This window comes from Barbus barbus (genome assembly GCF_936440315.1).
Source record: "Barbus barbus genome assembly, chromosome: 26".
Lineage (NCBI taxonomy): Eukaryota > Metazoa > Chordata > Actinopteri > Cypriniformes > Cyprinidae > Barbus > Barbus barbus.
In genome coordinates this window covers 27,671,437-27,690,484 of record NC_136754.1, presented here as the reverse complement: position 1 = coordinate 27,690,484, position 19,048 = coordinate 27,671,437, and the positions used below count along the sequence as shown (strand labels likewise).

The window sequence follows — 19,048 nt, the reverse complement described above, 5'->3', positions numbered from 1 at the left end:
TGAGAACAACTTAATAATGAAATATTGATGATATTAGTCCTTAATAAATTGTATACATATGACATATTACACACTGATGACTGAATTAATGGCTGCTGAAAATTAAGCATTGCATCACAAGAATAAAGAATTTTAAAATAGATTACAAATATTAAAATACAAAATAGTATATATTAAAATGTTTTTTAACATACTACTGTATTTTTGCTTAAAAAAAATAAATAAATAATAAAAGTCCTGGTGAACGATAGATGATAGATAGATAGATAGATAGATAGATAGATAGATAGATAGATAGATAGATAGATAGATAGATAGATAGATAGATAGATAGATAGATAGATAGATAGATAGATAGATAGATAGATAGATAGATAGATAGATAGATAGATAGATAGATAGAGTGATAGAGTGATAGAGTGATAGAGTGATAGAGTGATAGATGGATAGATGGATAGATAGATGTGTGTGTGTGTGTGTACAATGTCTTTTAATCAAATTATTATTATTTTTTTTCAGATCTTTTATAGTGTGTGAGATATAAATATATATATATATATATATATATATATATATACACACACACACACACACACACACACACACACACACACATATACACATACATTCATTCGTTTATTTTTGTAAAGCCTTTAAAACCTATTTCCAGCTCATTTTAAAGCATTGGCTCATTTGTTCCTGTTTTGCTAAGGCAACGGCGTTCTTTATTTATGCAGGCTGTAAATGTTATACCTACCCCGGTAAACAAGTCTGCTCCAGACCTGAATGCAGATAGCGCACGCCTTGATAAATAATACAGACGAGTGATCGCTTTTAAAAAGGCTCGATGCTGAGTTGTGGAGCATGTCAGAGAGAATAATAGGGCTGTTTCTCCGAGGTAAACACAGCCTTAAATCAACAAACGCATTTTCAGCAGCAGAATAACGAAAAATGATTAATCAAAATGCAGATCAAAACATGATTTACATCTTGTGCACGGTTTACAAGACACCAGGGCTGCACCTTTACAACACAAACAAGGACAAACAAAGGACACCCCTATTCTTCACCCTGCCAAAAATCGATTGAAATTTTAGACACAGGAAATTTAAAATAATAGCTAAAATAAAGCATCAACAAAAGCCTTAGCATTAGAGACCTACACCAGAACAACCTCAGTGAAATGATAGCATGCAAAACACTACAGCAAGCAGAAGCGCTTGGTTACAGTTTCTCTTCTTCTGAAGTCCAGTGTTAGTTAAAGTGCTTATGCTTTTCTTGCTTTTCACTGTAGTCTGAGACAGAGAACCCTACCGTTAATTTGTTCTCATAATAGCTTCCTTTGTGAAAAAGAAGTGTGTTTAAATGTATTGAATGCACACTTATAGTGTGCTTCAAATCTTAAAAGTATCTTTTTTTTAAAGGTACTTGCAGATATTGTAATATTAATGAAAAATGGCCACTTGTACTTAAAGAGCAATTGTACTTAATTATACTTGACTATCACTTGAAGACACTTTACACTATTACATTTTTGGAAAGTACACTCTGCAATAATCTAAAGTTTTACTTTAAAGTACATTTTTAATTTTTTTATGACCTTTTGACATGCTTTACAGAAGTACACTTATTTTGATGTGTTGACTAAAACTAAAGTACATGTGAAGTACTTGAATATAGTCTTAACTGTGTGTTATTTAATATTACACTGAAAGTTCATATATTTTATTTGTACTAAATTGCAACTTCCTCATTAAACGTGTAATTCCAAATATATTTAAATGCATGACATACATAAACACGTTTTAATAAAAATTTGTATATTTTAGTTTACTACACATTCTTGTCAATACATTTGTCAGTACACTTGGATATTTCTATAGAATTATGCAATTGCATAAAGATGTACTTTAGTCTGACTTAACACTAGAGCCGCCGGGGGTCGTTGTATACCTAAAACCGCCAGAGGGTAAATTTTACCCACGCATATTACAACTGTTTTTATATGGCTAAAGAACATAATATTTCCCTGTATTATATGCCACTGTCTTCACAAAGAAGTGTCTAGAATTAAATTATTGTCTAGTCATCAACTATATATATATTTTTTTTTATGCAGGCCAATAATCACTTTTCATAGCGGTCAATATAAACAAGCCTGCACTGACGCCAAAAATTAAAGGAGGTAAATACATATTTGGGTGGTGTAATATTATACTACAATGCCATTAATTAATATATTAAGATATGATAATATAATCATATTAGATAATATATTAACCTATGTTATTTAAATGACAAAAATAGCCAATAGACAATGATGAGCAATAATTGACCACACTGCATGATGTGATGACAAATTCAAACACAGCTTGACCTAATTAATAATTAATGTGTTTAGTTATATCATTTGAATGAGAGAACAACACCAATAAACTTCGGGAATATCAAAAAATGGTTTTGTTTTTTTTCTTCAGGAAACAGGCAGACTAAAAAGCAGCACAGAAATGCACAATGAACGATAGAAATGGCAAAATAAAAATTAAATAATCTAAATGTTGGACAATTACAAGTAACGTTAGGCAACAAATCTTGACCGCTGTCAGATGAGCCGTCAGGCGCTGAGCTGACCCAGGACGCTTCCTCTCCCCACCATCAGACTCTCCATCGCTCATGGTATTTAGTGCTGCTTATACCCTTTCAGCATCCATAAATCGTCTTCTTTTACTTATTTGGTCTTTATTTATGAAACTGATAACTGCTAATTCAGTGAGTGAATGCGTTGCCTAGCAATGTACAATGTTAAAACATAAGTGTCAAGAAAATGACAGCGAAAATACAGGATTATATAGCGGGTAAATTTGACCCCCGTGGCGCTTATAGGTATAAATGCCCTGTTTTTTGATCTGGTTTTATCTAAACAGTTTTTAACATCAAGGGATTGTAAATCACACAATTTGAACAACTATAACAACAGTTCTAACATATAGAAGCCTAAAAATGCCTATAAAAACAAACAAGCAAACAAACAAATAAATAAATACAATTGTATTTAAATTTGTATTTTATTTTTATCTCACAATTTGGACTTTTTAAACTTTTTTTTTTTTTTTTTTTTTTTTTTACATCTCACAATTCTGACATTTTTTAGAATTCTGAATTTAAATCTCATAATTCCGACTTTTTTTTTTTTTAGAATTCTGAGTTTACATCTAATAATTCTGACTTTTTTTCTCAGAATTCTGAGTTTATATCTCAAAATTCTCACTTTTTTTTTTAATTTTATTTTAGAATTCTGAGTTTATAAAATCCAGAATTTTTCTCATATTTGTACTTTTTCACATGACCTTTTTTAATTCCATGGAGGAAACGAGTTTCAATAAACTATTTAAACAGGATTATCTACCTTGTCAAAAATAAATATCCAGCTATTAATCCAATTGAGCAAACCATGTATACCAGTATGTATCATCTGATGATCATAAATGACCAATTTAAACCAGATGGAAACCACATACCAGTCTAAATCAGCTAGAAAAGCTGGTTCTAAGCAGATTTTTTTTTTTTTTTATCTACCAGATACTGTATGCTGCATGGTTAGAAATGGAAAGTAATACACAGGCCTATCCAAGTTTTACAGTCAATAAAAGGCAATAAAGTGACTCTGTAGTCATTTGCTTTAAGAGTATGATGAAAACCTAGCGCCTCTAAGCCAACGTGAAAGAATTCAAGCCTGAACAAAGGAAGAGAAGAATATGCAATATTGGGGAAGAATATATCTCCACACCTGTCCATATTAAATGGAGATTTTCATCTGAAGTACCAAATAGATTGCATTGGATCAGTATGAGGCTTTAGATGCAGATCCTGATGCAATTTCTATCTTTGGTGTTATGAGATGATGAAAAAGATCCTGCATCCACCCACAGCGCTGGCAGCTGAACAACAGGGAGTAAAACTCAACCGCCACTCACCGCTAATCCATGTTGCCTTAGGGTCGTGAGCCTGGAGCTTCCCGCTGAAGATGTCCTCAATCGTGACTTTCTTCTTGGAGGCCAGACTGTCATCCTCAGCTGTGAGCAGAAGATTTGGACAATATTACAAGAACAGGCAAGAAAACAAAAGTTTGTCAAGGTGAACTGCTGGAAAACCTTTTAAATAGTTTGACATTTTTGAAAGATTATAGTTTGAAATTTACAAAAGGTGTTACACAGACAAACAGCCATCCCCTGTAGAGAACTTCAAATCTTTGAAGTAAATAAATATATACTATAATATATATTAATAGTTAATAGTTAATACATTTTAAATGTACTAAATTGCAGCTTTATAATTACAAATGTGTAACTGCAAATATAAATACATGACATACAAGTTTTAATTGAAATGACATTCAAGTACAGTTTAGTTTACCATGAGCACTTGTCAGTACGTTCAACAGTACTTTAACCGTATGTCAAAGTAATAATTGTGAAATTAAATATCAAGATGTACTTATGTCGTACTTAAATTATTTTTTTTTAAAGTGGGTCCGTCTAGCGTGATAGATAATTGCGTTTAATATAAAATTAATACATAATTAATTTTAATTTAAAAACAATACATATAATATATTCAACAATAAAAGTGGTGTTTTCCCCCAGATTAGTGGTCTGCCAGCGGAGTATGTTTTCTAACCACTGTCCTAGTGTACACCTGCAAACTTGAAATAGCTCCTCCATATTTCAGCACTGAAAAAAAAACAGTAGTTGTTTTTCACTCAGACATTACTGGTACCTTACACAGAAATATCAACAAATTTAATTAAACCATGAAATTTTGAAGCAGAAAAATAGGAGCATAAAATATTACAATGAGAAATACAATTTTCTTGCAAAACATACAGCAACTTACACCTTTCTTTTCAGTTGTGCACCTCTCTTTTCATTCAGTAAGAATGCCATAACAATGAGTTTCTATCAAACAATGAAAGGAGTGTTTGAAGTAGTTTGTAAGTTATGTAGAAAAATAATAATCGCCCCCAGTGTTCTTGTTTACAGATTCTGATTTATTATTCACAGCACATTTGCTCTTTAAGGTTTGTGAGTTTGAAACATTAGTGTTCAGGTTTTCCTCAAACTTCAAATTTTGAAAGTAACTCTGGAATTTGTGTCATAAACCGCCTCCATCGGGCCCCACGAGACCACCAAAAAAAAAAAAAAAAAAGTGGGAAAACAACAAGTTCTTTTTTTTTTAAAATAAATGTATGCATAGCTCCCACTATATTGTCTGGCTTCTGTCCCGTGAGATCTCTTCAGCAAACAACTCCCTCGCTGGTCCACAGGGCCACAGCCAATTACTAGAGCTGACATGAGGTGCCGGGCGAGACTGGGGCTCCCTAGTGTGTCTCATTCTATTTAGAGCTCTATTGATCCACACATTGATCTAATCAGCCAGAGGTTTTTTGTTATTAGACGACTGGACGCTCACCCACATAGTTTGTCTCTCTGTATCCATTCAGGAGTTTAACACTTTGCAACTGGATACAAAGAGCAGAAGTAAGAAAGCAAAGTGGAAAGACATTTAATTTCTTCATACATCATATGGAATAAATGTGTTTATAACAGTATTGATATCCTGAGCTAAAACTAAAACTTTAAATAATAATAATATAATTTGGAAAAAAAATGACATGAGTCATGGCGACATACAATATGATTGGTCATTGACTCATCAAATTAAAATAAATATTACCTTCAACTTAATTTTTTCATAACTTAATATTTTAAGTCTGTTTAATATAATTTAAGGTGAAATAACTTGTACAGCCAGTTTGATTATACTTCAAATTTAAGGCAACACCTGAAGTCAAGTTTTTACATTGAAGTAAATGGAAATTTTATAGTGTTAAAATTAAGCTGAAATAAAATAAAACAAACTTAAAAAATAAATTTAACTGAAGTTTTTAAGTTGAAGTAGATGGAAATGTTACTTTGAAATAAAGCTGAAATAAAAACAAATTAAATATTAGATTAAAAACTCAAAAATAAGAAATGTTGCCTGTTGAAGTAACTTAAAAATTATTTTAAAAAAAACAAAGCTATGTAAACAGAAATATATAAATATTTGTAAAGTCGCTTTGGATAAAAGCATCTGCTAAATGACTAAAAAAAAAAAAATAAAAAAAAAAATATATATATATATATATATATATATATATATATATATATATATATATATATATATATATATATATATATATATATATATATATATATATATATATATACATACAAATCAATAATAAATCAATAAAATCACAAAAAAAAATCAATAAAACTACAAATAAAATGATAGCTGAAAAAAATAAAAGCTCTTAATAAGCACTACTGTGTATATAAATAGTATATAAGTAGCATTAGTACTCAATATAATGCTCAAAATAACCCTGATACTAGATGTCTTTCTTCAAGCCCCACACAAGGAAACAGCTCACCCTCAATTAGGTGAGGGTTAAAAATGAGTTCACTCGTTCCTTGAGGCGAATCCTAATTTAGCCTCTCTAACAATTGATCCATGTTTGCATACATACTCTATCACTCGTGTTTGAAAAAAAAGATATTTAACTGGACTCTGGGGAAACATGATGGCCCACTTTTCTTGTGTTAAAGTACAGTCATATAATACATTCTTTACTAATTACCCTGGAAAATCACTATAATTGAACCCAGAACCAGGAATATTTTGGCTGCAGCAGCTGCTTGGCATCTTCATCACTTTGTCCCTCCTGCATTAACAACACAGCTTTACTCTGGTACATAATAATCTAAGTGTACGAAAATACAGCAAAACAATAACTGATAAACAATACCAGAAGTTCATTTGAGGAAAACCTCTGATGTTTCTCTACACACACAAAAAAGTTGTTGTGTATAAGTTGTTGACATATATGAGGAGCTCAGAGCTATAAAAGTAAAAAGTAAAAATCTGAGCTGTTTGTAACAATGTTGAGATCTCTGTAACTCTATTAAAAATGTATTTGAAATACATTTATTTTGTGCCAAGTATAGTACAAATACACTTACATATTTATGTGCTTAAAAATACCCTGCAATTGTACTTTTGGTATACTAAAAGTCTGCTAATTTGAAACAACTAATTTTGTACTTAATGCACTTTAATTGTGCGGAAGCAGTGATTCTGTCATGGTGCACACACGAGGAGGATACAGGAACACGCAGACGAGGAGTAAACTCAAAATAACAGTCTTTAATCAAATCCAAACAAGGCAGGACAAGACAAGGCAGGGCAAGGGTGACACAGACAGGAACACCGGGGAGTAACGAGTAGACCAGACGAAATCATACTGAACAGACAGGACTATAAATACACAAGATAATAAGAAAAACACAGCTGGACAAGAATTAACTGATAATGACACTAAACGAGGACAAGAAACAAACCAAATAAGAACACAAGAGGCGGGAACACATTACACACACAACAGAGGACTGACAGATGAAGGCTAAAGATATAGAGAAGTATACACTAGTCAACATTTGAAGTGGATCAAAACCTTTCATCAAAGTTGTCCTAAAACCTAAACCAGAGTGCGTTCTTGTCTTAGGACAACTTTGATTAACTAGGGTATATACGCGTATATACGGTAGTTTGTAAATTATTAAGTTTGGTAAATTATTAAGTAAAATTGTTATACATACTTAAAATATTTAAATTCCAGAATCATAGTTCTCAAAACATAAAAATAACCCTAGTTCTTAGAACAAATTAAAATACAAAATATATTTATATTTATCTTATTTTAAAGAATATTTTGCCTTAATTTAAATAATTTTGAAACACTGCTCCAAAGAAGGCACGAGATTCATTTTCCCCCATTTGTTTAAAGAGAGAGTGTGTTTTATCTTTCATATAAGAAGTAAATAGGATGGCAAACAACATGCAAAAACTACCTGTGATGTTTTGCCAAATGCTTAAACGACTAAAAACAACACTGTTAAAAATGTAAGATCTCAGCATAACCTACATTACAGCCCCATTATTCATTAGAGGGACAGCTTTGATCTAAACCAGAAAACTAAATTGATTAATAAACAAAGATACTATTACACAGTCCTAAACATACTTACTAGTATATTTGCATGGGAGTTTATACAAACGAGATCTAACAAATGGGGTTTTATGTGAAGAAATACACGTCAGGAATATGGACACGACAACATTTTGTTTGCATATTAGACCTGCAATGTGTTAATGAATAATGTGAGGTGCATGCAGACATCATCACATACTTGGTGTGAACAGAATGACGGAGGTGACTATCAGAGAGCAGATGACCAGGATGACCAGCAGGGCGATGGCAATTCCCTTCCAGTTCCTCTGTGGAGGGCTACTGCCAACCAGCTCCTGTCAAACACACAAAAAGACACGTTTTTGTCAAAATACATTATCTTAACTCAGTTTATTGTTCATTGACTACTGTAAATATGCCATTCATGGGTTTGTCTTCCACTAAAGCATAAACATTGAACCTCCCAGGCACTGTCTCAGATCTGTCAATCATCACAGTTCAACCAATAGCAAGAGTCTGGGGCGTGGCTACTGTAGGAGGCTGAGCCAGATGGTGTTTAGCAGGTGTGGAAAGATGGCTAACGCTTTACTTTGGAAAAGAAATTCAGACTCAGTTACAGAAGTATACAAAACTGGAAGACTTGCCAAGATATGCAGACAGACATCAGGGTAAAACAAGGGTAAACGTTGGCAGTTGCAGTCTTTGAACCTCTCTCACTGTACAGAATAGGACCACCGATTAGGAGCCACGAACACAGAAATCGCCACGATTGTTTCACGACGACAATGTTTCGCCTGGGACAGCTAAAAATCGTGCAGTGTGTCTCAGGTTTAAAGCAAATGAAAACATTCAGTTTAAGACTCAATAATGGATAAAAGTTGAAGAACTGATTAAAATGCAACAATGTCTGGAAAAGATCCGACAACCATCTCAAGTCCATCAAACTATCATAAAGCAACCCATTTTTATTTAACATACTACAATAATCATTTGTAATAAAATACAATGAATACATATTAATAAAACTATAAATATTAATAAATACATATTTACTTAATTGGCCACTGATCTACTTTTCTTGTAATAGCAATATGCATGTGATAAAGGCTAATATGCTGCAAGTAAACATTTTTTTAAACACAACATCAACTGTAAATTCACTAAAACAGAATTTGTGCATTGACATGGAGGCTGGTAGCTGAGAGGGCAGAGTTATTCAATGATAAGTATCTGAAATATAGATCAATTTGTCATCTCCCTGACATATCTGTCTGGCCAATATGCGGTATCAGTCTATGGCTGCTCAAGACTATTTCAAACCTGTGAGTCTAAAATTGTTTCACTGCTTAATAGGCTCTGGTTCACTCATGCAATGATGACACATCTGTTTATGTTCTGTGAAGCATTCAAAGTGAACAGCAGACTTTGTAGGCTGTTATAACAAGGGAAATGCATCAATCAAAGACTTTATTTTACATTTATACTCATATTATTATGTGGTTTCACTACCAAACACTGATAGTGTGCACTCTTCCATTTACTGTGAATTTCCCTTGCTTATCCTGAACAGACTGTTTGCTGTTTGTTGGCTATGTGATACAGAAGTTGACGATGCAGTGAGTCATTAGGTCAGAGGAGCACTAGCGTGAGGGTGCTGCTACTGCTGGGACGTCTGTCTGGTGGAGGGGAGCAGGAGGGTTGTGATTGCCCAGGACAGCTTCCCATCTGGCTTGGAGCCACCGGGGAACTCTGAACTGTGCTGGTCTATTTCAAGAGCAGAGTAAAAGCCCAGGGATTGAGCTGACATGAACAAATCAGAGAGAAGAGCAATTATGCAGGAATATTTTGGAAATACAGATTTTTTAAACCACCTCAGAGTGCCCTAAAAAGTATATAACAGACAGTGGTGACTTCTGAACAATACATTTTCTTTAGACATAAACCAAAATGTTATTTATTGTAGGTCAATGTAATACGTTTTTTGGCCTGATGGACTTTTCACCATAAACAAAAGTTGAATTAGCTTTAACGTGAAAGTAGAATTTTCAGTTAAGAAAAAAAATCTCTTAACCAATTTTAAACAAGGTTTAATTTAGGTTATTTCCCCCGGTTTCACAGACGAGGCTTAATCTAGTCCCAGACTAAAATGCATGTCTGAGCTGTCTCAACTGAAACAGAAGATCTTAAAATACGTCAGTGTCATTGTTATGTGTCAAGATGCACACCTGTAATATTTTCTTCTAAGGCATTTTTTGTAAAAGTTGCTTAAATGTCTTAATTTAACTAAGGCCTAGTCCGGGTTTAAGCTAAGCCCCGTTTGTGAAACCGGGCCTTACTGTACTACACTTAAAAATACACTAAAAATAATAGCATCACTGTAACACACTGGGTCTCAGTCATTGACTGTGCCTAAGCGTGAATGAAAATGAATTTGTGTGCGAGTGAATCATGATTCAACAATAGCTTTTACGTTTATTCTAAATCCATAAAAATGTAGGAACAACTAAAATCACACACAGACATACAGTAAATATGATACTCTGACTGGTTTTATAAAAGTGAAATAATCCAAGCAATTATTAGTAATAAGACTGAATGATTTGAGTGGCTTTGTGCTTTAATGTCTGAGAGTGGTTTTGTAAATTATTCCTTTGGCTTATTTCAACAAGAAGACAGAACAAACAGTAACGCACAGCAGTTAGCTTTAATTACAATAGCACCATCTCATCTGACCCCAATGATGTTTAAAATCTGATGCGCTCAATCGCCTCTCTATCTAGCACCCAATTAAAGCAGTTCTTTGCTATGGGAGCATTTCCAAAACTACTGCTAATGAAAACAGAAATGCCGTTACAGCTGTGATAACAATATTGCAGATGCACTGAGAAAAGATAAGCCACAAAAAGATGAGAGATCTCAACACACCATCTTCAACTAAATGCTGAAAAATCTGTCCATGTCCAAATAAAGATCAAGTTTGCTAAACTCACTTTCTGAGTCTCAAATCAAACTGAAGGATAATCCATGAGGCGTGAGAGAGGTGGTCACCTCAAATAAACTAGTAATATATATGTAATATAGTAATATAATAAATGCAGCCTTGCTGACTACAAAAGACTTCTTTCAAAAACAAAGTGAATGAGTGTATTATGGTTAATCTAACCATTCCTCACAGATCAGATTAAATAGAATAAATATACAGTGCATTTACTCATGAAATGGCCCTGAGTGGCCCATGAAAGAAGAAAACGCAATTTCTCGTAATCAGCTGGTTTATAACACTGATCATTGTTTTACTAGCTAGTTTCAAGGACCGCTTCAAATGTGCCTCATGAAACGTCCCTGTAAACCTGAAGGTTGATTGTCTCCATTACCTCTGCACACGAGATGGCTCACTGAACTGCCTGACAGCTCACATTTCAATTCACACAGATGAATTAAAAAATACAGCATCTGAAATATCACCTTGAAAATTTTGCTTTTGCTCATACAAACACCAAACCCTGGGTAATAAACTTTGGCGTGTAACTCATCCCACACCTAGACGTGAATGATGCCTAAGGCGCTCTATTACTTCTCAAGGTGATCAGACTTAGGATATTCATTAAGAAGATGATAAAAAATACAGAAAATCGACACTGTAGATTTTGACCTAGCAAACACCTAGTGCACCCTAGCAACCTTACGACAGCATTGTGGCTGCGTACTAGTTTTCATCAGAAAATTAAAAAATGTAGTTTAACATTAAATATGAATGAAACGTTAACAAATTTGTCAAGTAGTTGAACAAAAGTAGTACCGACAATAAGCAAATATACAGTTCACAGTTAATTAATATTTCTAAAAAGCAACCTTGAGAGTGTTAACATTGAAACAGTCTCGAAAGAAACCAAGCCGATCTATTTGCATGTGTGTAACGTCTGTATATAAACTTGCATTCTGCTCAATCTCAAAATGAAATGTTTATCTGAAACAAACAAAGACGCAATGTCAAGGCAAATCAGGTGAGTCATCTTTAATTTCAGAATCCAATATTCTCAACACTGAAGCAACAGCTTCATGTAGAACTCGACTGAGATAAGAACGCTGTCGGTGATAAATAAAATGAAGCAGTTTGTGGGCTTTGACTTGACGGAGAGAAATGGAGCTGGAACCGTCTCTAGAACATGGATGTCAATTGCAAAATTTCAACAGCTGCTTAATTAATGAGTGATATCACAGAATGTACACAATTTCACCATCACTGATTGAATCTTTTTATTTCATGCTTTGAAAATTAAAAAGGTCCATGGGGAAATCAAAGTATAAAATGTAGGACATATAGCACTTTTCCTTTACTTTTATATTCAAGCACATCCACAGATTTAATTTCATGCATCTTCATTTCATACATCTCAGTCTGCTTTGTAAAGGACTGTGTACACCTTAATCTTGTACAATTTTGCAGTTTTTCCATAGATATTCTTCTGTTTTCCTGCAATCAATCTCAGGAAATGAAATACATAATGGCTTGAACTCAGGGGCATTTCCTAGTCCGAGGAGGTAAGGGAGGCAGTGTCTCCTCAAAAAATTGGATGAGAAAATAATCGACATTACAAACATAAATCGCAAATATTACTAAATATGGCATTAAAAGTATAAAAGTCACTCGTTTTTAAAAAGTAACGCTGTCCAACAGCGACACCCGCAGGTAAAGTTACAGCGGAGGCTTGCCTCCCTTCGGTCCATAGACTTAATACAGAGACCCTAAAGCATGCGGTGACTTTTCTGGAGGCTCGTTGAGATGAATGGAGGAAAGTCACGTGAGAGGAGGCAATGCCTCCATCGCGCTATAATTGGATATGATCGGTTATGATTGGATGTGATTGGTTCCTGCGATAAATCCCGCCTCTTGTTTTCGTGCGAGCTCTCGGCCTGAATGAAGAAAATGGCGTTATTGACTAATTATAAAGCAAGTAAACAACTCTCCTGCTTAGATATCACTGCTTTGTGTCACGTCAAAATAAAACTTGAAATGGTCTGAAAACGTGATGACTGCGTCAGTTTTGAGTGAGCATTCAGTGTGAGGAAATTAAAGATATATCTTCATGTCTGGCAGTGTTTACATTGCTTTTATGACGATGATGACCCAAAAATAAGTCGACTATTAAAAAGAACAGCTGAACATTAGTTCACAAATATTGGTAACATTTTACAATAAGGTGTCATTTAATCTAACATGAACAAACAATGAACAGTTATTGCAGTATTTAGCCTATTAATCTTTGTTTACATTAGTTAATACAAATACATTTCATTGTTAGTTCACAGTGCATAAACTAATGTTTTGATTTTAATAATGCATTAGTAAATGTTGAAATTCATATTAACTAAGATTAATAAATGCTGTAGATGTAGGCTATTGTTTATTCTTAGTTCATGTTAGCTAAAGTAGTTAACTAATGTTAACTAATGAAACCGTATTGTTTCCAGAATATTGTTCAAATTGTTACTGCCTTTAGTTATTATTTTGGAATAAATATAATGATAGAATAAATGTGTAAAAACACTGAAATATATAATTAGTATTAAAATGATTAAATAAAATTAAATATTAATAAAATACAAAATATTATTATATTTGTTCTCTTTTTTATGTAATATTTATTTACCCAGGAAAATGTGACAACATTAAGTGTAACAGGGACACACACACACACACACACACACACACACACACACGCACATACACATAGCTATATAACACTGCTTCATCATTTTAAAACACCACCGCACGCCACTGCTTGAAATCCATTATCACTGTACTGTGTATCCCACTAAAGCAAAGCATGCAGAAGGAACGATGCCGGTTTTAATGAATAGTGTGTTTGAATCTTATTTCTGCACTACACCTGTGACGTATATGTAACAGTGGGCATAAAAATGGGTCATATTTTGAGGAGTCACATATTTGATGTACTACTAAAACATCCTGCTCAGTTCAAAAACAGCAATTGTAAACATTTACACATGTTGGGTGATAAAAAAACGTCCATCAGTGTACTTTTATATGGATTTTGGGATAAAATCAGATAAAATGTTGAATGGAAACACTATAATGATTATAGGCTAAATATCCCAAAATGTGCATTAGTTATCACACTCGAGGAAGATTGCACAAATTACAATAGCAACATTTTAACGAATACATTATAAAATCACTCATACAGCATCACAAACGCAACGTATTCTGAAATGCTGATGCCAAAGAATAATAACCAGGTGTAAAAACAAACTAACATATAGGCTGCTAATATATAACAAATGTACCAAAAACTTCATAAAGACAGCCATTTGGTTCATTCTAGAATGAACCAGAGTATCAATTGTTGCCATCTACTGAGGTAACAATGTAATCTACAAAACAGGCCACTGAAAAATCCTCACCGTACAAAGAAACAAACTGTGCTGCTGGACTTTACATCAGCGCTGCTCAACCAATCAGATTCCAGAACCAGAACTACAGTAGGCCTATTTCTTTTATAAATATAGGCTATATATAGAGTTTAGATATCTCAAGCTTTACGCTCATATTCAGCTGCTGTTTTTACATGCTTAATCTTCTCATTCTCACTATCACAATAAAGCTCTCCATGACTTCATAGGGCCATATTTAAATCTATTGTCCTGGTACAAAACATTGCAGTGAGGCAGGCAGGGCAAAACATAATGCTCGTCTGACAGATGGGTTAAATAACAATGACAACCTTGATTATAACAGGGAGCAAATACAGGCTGGATAATGTTCATGCTAGCGTTCAGATAAAACTGAAAAGCAGATTTGCTCTCATTACATGTAATAGATAAGATGTACTGATAAAATGTAAATTCTATATACACTGTCAGTCACTTTGGATCACAGCATCTGCTAAATACAGAAATATAAATGCGTATCTACATTACTTTGGCATACATTATAGATGTGCAAGATTCACAAACATCAGCAGTATTTCCCTGAAGCAATTAAAAACCACTGAAAACTCCCAGTAAACAGAGACGAGACGGGATATTCCCAGTTACTGCAGGCTGTCATTTCACTATCATGGGGTATTTTCATGAATGTGTGTAAATTGTGATCGGCACTAATTTTGTGGTCCTTTGTGCTGTAATGTGCAAACATATATCACTTTTAGCTACTTCTTGGCATTGTCAACATCGACAATTTATATACCACAAACAGCTATATCTTTGCAAATAAAAAAATTCAATTATTTAAACAATACGATAAATAATTTGTTGTACGATATACATGAAATCATATAATTGTTTTAAATATTAGATATTTGTTTAAAATGAAATTTTTTATATGTGCAATGCAAAACTGCAGTTCTATCTATCTTAAATATAATATGATTTAATATGAAACATATCATATCTATTTTTTTTATATTTATAACTATGTTAAATATGATATAGATGTTCTTTTCTGAGAAGATCAATAATATTAGAAAGGCGATTGGCACATCTTCCAGTTATCCAGAGGTCACACAGATTCGACCGCAATTTCAAAAATAAGTAACTATGTCTGTTTTTGAAGCAATTGATAGCAAAATGCTGGAAGAAATATTAAAGCACCTTAAATCATCAACCTGCTATCTTGACACACTTCCCACATCTTTTTTCAAAAGTGTGTTTAACTGTTTAGAAGCTGATCTTTTAGAAGTGGTGAACAGCTCACTTCTTTCCGAGACTTTTCCAAACTCCATGAAAACTGCAGTTGTTAAGCCCTTTCTGAAAAAGTGCAATCTTGATAACACCATATTGAGCAACTATAGACCCATATCAAATCTTCCTTTCATAGGTAAGATTATTGAAAAGGTAGTTTTTAATCAGCTGAACAACTACTTAAAGTCAAATGGATATCTGGACAATTTTCAATCTGGTTTCCGAGCGCATCACAGCACAGAGACAGCACTCATTAAGATAATAAATTATATTTGCTTCAATTCTGATTCTGGCAAAATATCAGTGCTGGTGCTACTAGATCTTAGTGCTGCGTTTGACACTGTCGATCATAACACTTCTCGAGAGACTGGAAAACTGGGTCGGGCTTTCCGGGATGGTACTCAAATGGTTCAGGTCATACTTAGAAGGGAGAGGTTATTATGTGAGTATAGGAGAGCATAAGTCTAAGTGGACGGCCATGACATGTGGAGTCCCACAAGGCTCAATTCTTGCACCGCTCTTGTTTAGCTTGTATATGCTCCCACGAAGTCAAATAATGAGGAAGAACCAAATTGCCTATAACAGCTATGCTGATGATACCCAGATTTACCTAGCCTTATCAACAAATGACTACAGCCCCATTGACTCCCTCTGCCAATGCATTGATGAAATTAACAGTTGTGTCAAAACTTTCTTCAGTTTAACAAGGAGAAAACAGAAGTCATCACATTTGAAAACAAAGATGAAGTTCTCAAGGTGAATGCATACCTTGACTAGGGGTCAAACAACTAAAAATCAAGTCAAAAATCTTGGCGTGATTCTGGAGACAGACCTTAGTTTTAGTAGTCATGTCAAAGCAGTAACTAAATCAGCATACTATCATCTCAAAAACATTGCAAGAATTAGATGTTTTGTTTCCAGTCAAGACTTGGAGAAACTTGTTCATGCCTTTATCACTAGCAGGGTGGACTATTGTAATGGTCTCCTCGCCGGTCTTCCAAAGAAGACCATTAGACAGCTGCAGCTCATCCAGAACGCTGCTGCCAGGATTCTGACTAGTTACATTTAGGATTGATTTTAAAGTACTTTTACTCGTTTATAAATCGCTCAATGGCATAGGACCCAAATACATTGCAGATATACTCACTGAATATAAACCACTCAGAATAACAGACCACTCCGATCATTAGGATCGAGTCAGTTAGAAACACCAAGGGTTCACACAAAACAAGGGGAGTCTGCTTTTAGCTATTATGCTGCCCGCAGTTGGAACCAGCTTCCAGAAGAGATCAGATGTGCTAAAACATTAGCCACATTTAAATCAAGACTCAAAACTCATCTGTTTAGCTGTGCATTTGTTGAATGAGCACTGTGCTATATATCTGACTGCACTGTATTTTATGTATAACCATTCTTTATCCTTAACTGTTTTAAATTCATTTTAAATACATTTTTATACCATTTTAAAAGTTTAAACAGAAGGTTAAAGTAAGTGCTGTGATGGTAAAGAGAATGTGGGCAAAGAAAGACAAGTGTGTTTGGTTAATCAGTTGAAAGTAGGACCTCTGAGTTCTATTTGTTTGGTTTATGATGGTCAAAGTGGAATAGTTAGGTGTTTTGGAAGGTATTTTTGCGGAAGAGTTCTAATGTTTGTTTTAAATTCCTTGATTTTTTAATTCCTTGTTTTTATTGCTGTGATTATTATTTTTAATGACTATTTCACTTCCTTTCATGTAAAGCACTTTGAATTACCACTGTGTATGAAATGTGCTATATAAATAAACTTGCCTTGCCTTGTAAGGGCAACACAAGACTGCAGTGTTCAGTTAAGATAAAATAAAACTTTCAGCTGCCATAACAGTGATTTTGAAGTGTAAACTGAAGACCTGAATGTGATATGATATTTTTTGTCTCTGTACCGCAGTGCATTGTTAAAATAAATAAACACAGTAACAATCAAATGCATACAGATATTTCTGACTAACAAGTTTATGCTTACCGCACACGCAACCTACAATGAATCGTCTAGGGCTTTCAAACATCAGAGTTTTCAAAATAATCCCTTTTGTAGTAGCTTGGTTGTCTATTTGACAAATGCAGAAATCTGTGTTGTCCCACGAGGGCGAATGTAATTGTCCAACAAAGCTCAGAAGCAAAACACACGAAAACATTCTCATCTTGTACAACAAGAGGGATTTAATTCGTAGGGGCTCAGCAGGAGACTGCGTCTGTATTAAAAAGATTTCCACCGGGATCCGTGGGAAAGAAAGAGGTTTCAGAAATTCTCCAAATGAAATTCAGAGATAGCATCTCTGTCCTTCTAAACTACAATCTCAACTTCTGACCTTTCGATTGAACGAAGAGCCTCACCTTATGTGAGATTACAGAAGCTCAAACAGTCCGGAAAGTTTGTTCCCTGTGGGTTTTTAGGTTTTCATGAAACACGCACCTATTAAAAACTTCTCAAGCCCTGTTTTCTTGTACATGAGACAAAAAAATCCCAGGTTTAGTTATTCTTGCGATAAGGATAAAAGCCTACAAACCTCATCCATGATTTGGTGTTCCTCAGTGAAAAGGTTTCGTTTTTGTTGCCTCAGAAGAGCAAGGACAGAAACTCGTCGTGAAGGATGAAACGTATCTTTCCTGATCTCTTGTTTCCAGGGGAACAAGTGAAAGCGATGAAATGAGACGGAGAGTGTGATCGCATCAGTGACGAAGATTGGGCTTCTCACTCACCGAGGCCAGAACCACGACTGACATCAGTGATTTCAATCGACTGATGCTGTGCTGAAACCCAAACTGTCACTGGCCAGCAGGACTGGTGCATCAGTTAAGCCTCATCGGATGGGATTTCCTGGGTGTCCTTGTAGGGTCACAGCCATGCTAAATCAGAGACAAATTACTCACAAATGCTGTGAGTTTAATCTAATCTAAAGGACGCTTGTAAAACAGAGATACAACTGGTTTTGCTTCAGTTTAAACTAGAAAAATATTATGTATTATTTTCTGATCTCATGATGAAACCGTACCTGTGGGAACGTTTTTTTGCAAAACGAGAAATACATATCGATAAGTACACATGGCTGCAGTTTCCAACAGAAATGATAAAAAAGCTGAAAGATGAGAGATCGAAAAACAAGCTAAAACGGCATGCTTGCGATTGTGTTTTTACGCCACATTCATACTATCGGGTAGGTTTAGGTTTAGTTTTAGGGCGTTATTTTAAAACATCATGACGCATTAGAGTTATAACGCCACTTAACGGACATTTCA

The 19,048-nt window shown here is 34.3% G+C and overlaps 1 protein-coding gene across 1 annotated transcript in view; it reads left to right on the top strand.

Annotated features, from left to right (window-relative positions):
• LOC306846144 (tyrosine-protein kinase JAK1-like) overlaps positions 1-19,048 on the top strand; it is an 830,156-nt gene that overhangs the window by 25,337 nt on the left and 785,771 nt on the right. The gene's annotated exons all lie outside the window — the stretch shown is intronic.